We start from the raw sequence: 8313 nt of genomic DNA, 5'->3' as shown, positions 1-8313 counted from the left end.
GTTCTGTGAGATGGTTTTACTGCAGGCTGGTAACAGCGATCGCTCTGAAGGAGGGTCATAGACGGAATTTTTGCCTCGTATAAAAACATTGAGGTTTTTGCCTCTATCTGTGGTAGAGATTTAACTTAGTGGTCTACATCAGAAATTGTTTTGGTCCAGGGTCTTAAGACCCTGGAAGGCGGGTATGTAGTAGAATTTCTGACCTTTGACCTATATTGCATGTCTATCAAGAATGTACGCTCATTTAATTTCTCTTCTATTCTGTGCCAGTGGGACAAAGGTGAATATGGAGTTGTGCCAACCTGTCTACAGAATGTTTAGAATTTCCAAATATGACTAAGAGATACAAGGTTGTTTTGGAACAGACAAAACCAAAACAAAACAATCATGACGCATTAGATAACAAACAATGACGCACAAGAGACATATAAAAAATGGCAGAAGACCGGAACTCGACAGTGATTTTGGCTTGTGTGTGTCTTGTTTACTCCGGAGTAACATGTGGTCTGTCTGCACGGCCAACTTAATTCAACCTGCACTTCTGATAATGGGTAAATAAATTTGTTGTACTAAACTACTTTTGTTGCCTGTTTAAGCTTCGGACAATCCACTACAGATACATATGAGATACATTTATTTGCTAGTAGGAATTAAGTGCACATTTTGAAAGTGTCTGCAATAATATAGCAAACTAGGTACAGATGTACAGTATATTAATAGATAATGGAATATCGACATCCATAAACTACTTTACGTGGTGCACCATTTACATCTGCATTTACTATTCCGTAGTTTCACCAGTTGTTTAAACAAATGTAAGCAATTTTTCACATTGTTTGTGATGTTGGATTGGATGTGACGTGTTTGCGCTGTTATTGTAAAGCAGAAACTGTGTGTGTGAGAAAAGGTGCATTGACAAGAAGCTTGAGTGTTGACGAGAGACGTGACAGTTGTCAATATAGAACTTGCCTCTCGATTCCCTCTGTCTTTTCTGCTGGGCTTCACCCAATTACAAAACTTAATTTACACATACAAGCTAATACATTTTTTTAGATGATAGCACTGATCTCTTTTTTGTACACCCTACCTTTAGTTTGTACGACGTTAGTTGGCAACATGGACAACATCTTGCAGCACTTGGTCTTTACAGATGTTAATGTCCTATATGTCCTCCTTCGAAAAACTATTGTTTATTTATCTGTGGTAAACGCAGATAAATTCAGCCAGCATCGTTTGTTGTCCTCTGCTGTCCACGTAGCGACGCCACCTTCACGTTCATGTTTCGCTTTAGGATGCTATTTTGTACTTTATGTGCGCCGATGACAGGAACGTATGTTGTTGCAATATTAACTAACTCAGGACAGAGAGAGCAGAGCAGAGCGCTTTATTTGTCCATTCTTAACATGTACAAGACACATAAGAACTGAAATTACATTTTCGGCACAATCCCGCTAAGAGCAGAATACGTTACAGGGAGACAAGACGGGACCGCCAACGGATCAGCCACTTAGGGCGCTCCTTAAAAAGGTGGGAAAAAGACCACCCTCACCAAGAGGCAAGACAGAAATGAACCTCATTTTTATCTAAAGTGCCATCGCAGTTTGTTTTAAAGGGCACAGAGCACATCGAGCTATCTATCATCCCACTATCGCTGCCCGTACAATAGTGTTGTGTCGTTCGCGAACGATTCGTTCAAAAGAACGAATCTTTTGAGTGAACGTACTGAACCGAATCACTTCATGAACTGATTCGTTCCTTTCTCAGTTCAGTTGAGCTCCGCCGCGACCATGCCGGTATGAGTGGAACTGGCGCATTCTGTGACTCACTGAACCCTCGACGTCGGCGAACGACGCAGCCAATGAGAGGGCGGGGGGAGGGACTGAGCGAATGATTCGTTCACCGCCGATTAACGACATGAATCACTCAGTGAACGACAACGCTCTCGCTCTCTGCTCTGCGGGGGCGGAGGGGTAAAGTGTAGGGCAGGCTGTTTTGAGAAGATTTAAAATTAAAATAATAACTAATGTATGTACACATACATAGGCTATTATTTACACAGTTATTGTAACAAAAATAAATTTCTCCTTGGGGATCAATTCTAAATCATATTATTATTATTATAAATATTATTATCCATTCTACTGCAACTGTTGTTGTTAATGTTGTTTAGTAGCTATCATCATCATTATAATAATGCTGATTTGCAATTAAACTGTACTGCTGCTGCAGAAGTGATTCGGTACACATACTGAACTGCGGCCACAGTGTGGTGCTGTGTCAGTCACTGATTCTAGTGATTCGTACAGTCAAAAGAACTGCAGAAGTGATTCGGTTCACGTACTGAACTGCGGCCACAGTGTGGCGCTGTGTCAGTCACTGATTCTAGTGATTCGTACAGTCAAAAGAACTGCAGAAGTGATTCGGTTCACGTACTGAACTGCGGCCACAGTGTGGCGCTGTGTCAGTCACTGATTCTAGTGATTCGTACAGTCAAAAGAACTGCAGAAGTGATTCGGTTCACATACTGAACTGCGGCCACAGTGTGGCGCTGTGTCAGTCATTGATTCTAGTGATTCGTACAGTCAAAAGAACTGCAGAAGTGATTCGGTTCACGTACTGAACTGCGGCCACAGTGTGGTGCTGTGTCAGTCACTGATTCTAGTGATTCAGTACAGTCAAAAGAACTGCCGATCCCATGAAAACAAGCTACATGAAAACAAACACACGTCCCCATTATCTCAACACATAAAGTTATGAGAGTAGACTACTAGTCTACTAGCAGTCTACTGGCGGGGGGTAAAGTGTAGGGCAGGCTGTTTTGAGAAGATTTAAAATAAAAATAATAACTAATGTATGTACACATACATAGGCTATTATTTACACAGTTATTGTAACAAAAATAAATTTCTCCTTGGGGATCAATTCTGATTCATATTATTATTATTATTATCATTATTATTATTATTATCCCTTCTACTGCAACTGTTGTTGTTGTTAGATTAACGTGAGTCCCTACGCAGTGCGTGGGGACTCGCGTTCACCCTATTTGCTGCTTCTCCCGCGAATGTCTGCACTGTACTGTACTACGTACTGTACTAAGGGGCGCCCCCTTAGTGTTGTGTCGTTCGCGAACGTGATTCAGGGAGGGGCGGTAGTGTTGTGTGGGCGCCTATTTGCTGCTTCTCCCACGAATGTCTGCACTGTACTGTACTACGCACGCCCCCCCTCCTCCTATTTTTTTATTTTGGGGGGGGGGGGTTCGGTGAACAAATTTTTTGAACGAATCATTTTAAGGAACTGATTCTAGTGATTCAGTACAGTCAAAAGAACTGCCGATCCCATCACTACTGTGCAATGAGCACTGCCTTCCGCCGTTCAAAACAAACACTGTGATTAATCTTCATTAATTTATAGTAACGCAATATTTTTTGTATTAATCACACGCATTAACACGTTAATATATACACATATAAAATGTCACACACATACAAACTAATCCTGTGTTGCTCTATCTTACAAGGCCATAATAGTTATGTTATAGCATGTTGCAATGTTGTGTGGTTCTGGGCCCAGTCGGGACTTAGACTTAGACTTAGACTTAGACTTAGACAAACTTTAATGATCCACAAGGGAAATTGTTCAACACAGTAGCTCAGTTACAATGATGGAAAGGACAATGCAGGTATAAATAGACTAATATAGCTATAAAAAATCTATATTATGTATATACGAATATATACATAATATGTGTACAGAATAATTTATATACAGATATATTATATTATGTCTATAACATATATACAATATAAACCAATGACCATGTACAATATTACAGTATATACAGTCTATATGACAGCAGCAGCATAAAATGGAGAGTAGGTCCAGCAGGAAATAGAAAATAGACATTATAAACAAAGAGAAGTAGCTAACATGTCAGGTGTCAGGTAATAGGCAGATGTCATCTATTGCTGTATGGCGAGTGATTATACAGCTGGATGGAGTGTGGAATGAAGGAGTTCTTGAATCGCACAGTGCGGGAAGGAAGTTGAAGGAGCCTGTTGGAGTATGAACTCCGATGTCCCTTAATTGTCAGGTGGAGTGGGTGGGAAGGATTGTCCATGATGGCCAGCAGTTTGTCCAGTGACCTCCTGTCCCTCACTGACACAAACGCCTCCAATTGCGTGCCAATAGTTTGGCCAGCTTTCCGGATCAGATTATCAATCCGGTTTGAGTCCCTTTTGCTGGTGCTGCTCACCCAACAAACCACTGCGAAGTACAGTGCACTGGCCACAACAGACTGATAAAAGATCTCCAACAGCTTGCTGCACACATTGAATGACCTAAGCTTCCTCAGGAAAAAGAGTCTGCTCATGCCCTTCTTGTAAACAGCTTTGCAATTGTCCTTCCAGTCCAGTCTGCTGTTCAAGTGGACTCCCAGGTACTTGTACTGCTCCACCACTGCCACCTCCCAGCCCTGGATCTTGATGGGCTCCACCGGGGTCACTCTCTTCCTGAAGTCGATGACCAGCTCCTTGGTCTTGTCCACATTAAGGACCAGATGGTTCGCCTGAGACCACTCCACAAAGTCAGCGATCAGTGTCCTGTACTCCAATTCCCGTCCCTCTCCGATACACCCGACCACAGCAGAGTCGTCAGAGTATTTCTGCAGGTGGCAGGACCTGGAACTATACTGGAAGTCTGAGGTGTACAGGGTGAACAGGAAAGGAGACAGGACGGTCCCCTGTGGAGCACCTACACCACTGACCACAGTATCCGACACGGAGCTCCCCAGTCGCACAAACTGGGGCCTGTCAGACAAGTAATCAGTGATCCAGGAGACAATGGATGAACTGACACCCATCCTGAGCAACTTGTCACTCATCAGAATTGGCTGAATGGTGTTAAAGGCACTGGAGAAATCAAAAAACATGATCCTCACAGTGCCCTTCCCACCATCCAGGTGAGAGTGAGCATGATGCAGCAGGTAGATAACAGCATCGTCCACTCCTACATGGGGCTGATATGCAAACTGTAGAGGATCCAGGGAAGGAGCCACCAGTGGCCTCAGCTGATCCAGCACAAGTCTCTCGAGGACCTTCATGACCTGGGACGTCAGGGCAACAGGTCTGAAGTCATTTGAGCTCGGTGGGATGGGCTTCTTGGGCACCGGCACTATGCAGGATGTTTTCCATAGCACTGGTATCCGTTCTAGCTTCAGACTCAGGTTGAAGATGAAGTGCAGGATCCCAGTTAGCTGAGCAGCGCAAGTCTTCAGGACCCAGGGGTTGACTCGGTCAGGGCCTGCTGACTTAGCTGGATTGACTTTCTCCAGCTGCCGTCTTACAAGTCCAGGTGTCAGACACACCGGGCTGGCTTTCTCAGTGGGGGTGGAAGTGGGGGAGGGGAGAGGGGGGGGGGGGGGGAAACGGCTGTGGCAGGTAAAGGAGGGGGAGGTGGAGGTGTGAGAACAGGAGTTTTGGGGGGAGGGCCAGTAAGAGGTGCGTTGCTACATCTGTTGAAAAACAAATTCAGCTCGTTGGCTCTATCTGCACCCCCATCCAGCAGTTTGGCTTTATTGTTGAAGCCTGTGATGGCCTTCATACCTTTCCAATGGGATGACATGTTGGGACACAAACAACCTCGGGTTGGTTTAGGTCTGATGGAGGTGATGAAGCTGGGAATGACAGGGATGTGTAGGGACACGCAGGGAAGCCAAAAACTACCGGCTGATGAGCGGAAAGACATGACGAGAGGACTGACTAGTTTGACTCATCCTTCAATTTGTTTCGATTTGGAAAAAAAATCGGTTCCAGGGTAAAATTGTGGCCACCCTAAAAACTGTGTTGAGTCAATCAATCAATCAAAGTTTATTTATATAGCCCTTAATCACAAGTGTCTCAAGGGCTGCACAAGCCACATTGACATCCTCGGCTCAGATCCCACATCAGGGCAAGAAAAAAACGTGTCCAATTTAGCATACACATCTAGGTGATGGTTACGAAGGTGTGTCGTAAGTGCGACCTGGGGGCATTTTCGGCCTGCAGATCGCTTTTATTTGCTCTCGGCAGGCATCCATCCATCCATCCCTCTTTTTCCACTTATCCGAGGTCGGGTCGCGGGGGAAGCAGCCTAAGCAGAGAAGCCCAGCCTTCCCTCTCCCCAGCCACTTCATCCAGCTCCTCCTGGGAGATCCCCAGGCATTCCTTTGCCAACTGGGAGACGTGTCCTGGGTCTTCCCCGTGGACTCACCTGGCTCCTCTCGATGGAACACACAAGTCCTTGCTTTTTTTTGTCAAGCTATATTTTGATTTTTACCTCAGGTAGAGAAAATTAATAACATTATAGGGGTGGGCAAAAAAAAAAAAAAGGCAAACTAAAATAAATACATACAGTGGGGTGCGGGGAGCCCTAGGGGTAGTTTTAGGGTGTCCCCAGCTAAATGACAGATAGTTAATAGTAATAGACACTTATTGGGTCCATTTGTACACTCTCAGTTACATTAACATTGATATTATACAAGTGGGTCCATAGATATGAATGCCATTCAATGCAGCTTTGATGTAACAAGCTTACCTTTGCCGTGTAGCTTGCTACATTTCTCCGGGGACATCTTCCCCTGTAGCTTAGCTACATTTAAATGAGAGTAACTTGTAGCTTAGCTTACTACAGTTTCCAAGTAGCTTGCCCGTCACTGCAAATAAGATTGGTTGTTTCTCAGCGCCACTGCACTGTGGGGAACACAAGTACTATGAGAAGCTACTTGATAAACCACCACCCAGAAAATATATTTGGTGCAAAGGAGGCCAATTTGTTAGTTATCTACATTTGTAATAGTTACATTTTCTGCTACGTTTTCTGTGAATCAGTATTTTCCAAAGTGATATAAGATGTCCACTACAGGGGACACTGTTTTGGTGGAGTTAAAAGTTGAAAGACACTAACACTAACACTAACATTGTTGTTTTACATTTGTTACACTGGATGTTTATATTGTCAGTTTAAAGACACTTGTGAATCTTTGGGTGTCCCACGATTCGATTCAATATCGATTCTTGGGGTCACGATTCGATTCAAAATCGATTTTTTTTTTTCAATTCAACACGATTCTCGATTCAAAAACGATTTTTTTCCCGATTCAAAACGATTCTCTATTCATTCAATACATAGGATTTCAGCAGGATCTACCCCAGTCTGCTGACATGCAAGCAGAGTAGTAGATTTTTGTAAAAAGCTTTTATAATTGTAAAGGACAATGTTTTATCAACTGATTGCAATAATGTAAATTTGTTTTAACTATTAAATGAACCAAAAATATGACTTATTTTATCTTTGTGAAAATATTGGACACAGTGTGTTGTCAAGTTTATGAGATGCGATGCAAGTGTAAGCCACTGTGACACTATTGTTCATTTATTTTTATTTTTATAAATGTCTAATGATAATGTCAAGGAGGGATTTTTAATCACTGCTATGTTGAAATTGTAACTAATATTGATACTGTTGTTGATAATATTCATTTTTGTTTCACTACTTTTGGTTTGTTCTGTGTCGTGTTTGTGTCTCCTCTCAATTGCTCTGTTTATTGCAGTTCCGAGTGTTGCTGGGTCGCGTTTGGTTTTGGAATTGGATTGCATTGTTATGGTATTGCTGTGTATTGTTTTGTTGGATTGATTGATTAAATTTAAAAAAAAACTTATAATAAATTTTAAAAAATTAAATAAATAAATAAAATTAAAAAATCGATTTAAAAAAAATGAGAATTGATTCTGAATCGCACAACGTGAGAATCGTGATTCGAATTCGAATCGATTTTTTCCCACACCCCTAATATATATATATATATATATATATATATATATATATATATATATATATATATATATATATATATATATATATATATATATATATATATATATATATATATATATATATGTATATATATATATATATATATATATACATATATATATATATATATATATATATATATATATATATATATATATATACATATATATATATATATATATATATATATATATATATATATATATATATATATATATATATATATATATATATATACTACAATAATATCATACCATGGGCTTAATACCGTGATAATATCGTACCGTGAGATTTTGATACAGTTACATCCCCAGTTTATTCTATTACAATTGGTTGTGTTATTGTAAAATACTATTCGCGCCAACAGGGGCTAGCACCTGCAAAACTCCAGCAAAAATTGTAAAGCATTTTTTAGCATTAACTGTTTGTGAAACTATTTACAAGGAAACATGTATTGCGTCC

The sequence above is a fragment of the Entelurus aequoreus genome, linkage group LG04 (genome assembly GCF_033978785.1).
Source record: "Entelurus aequoreus isolate RoL-2023_Sb linkage group LG04, RoL_Eaeq_v1.1, whole genome shotgun sequence".
In the NCBI taxonomy this organism is placed as follows: Eukaryota; Metazoa; Chordata; class Actinopteri; order Syngnathiformes; family Syngnathidae; genus Entelurus; species Entelurus aequoreus.
The sequence above is the reverse complement of the archived record's forward strand: the minus strand, read 5'-3'. Positions refer to the sequence as shown.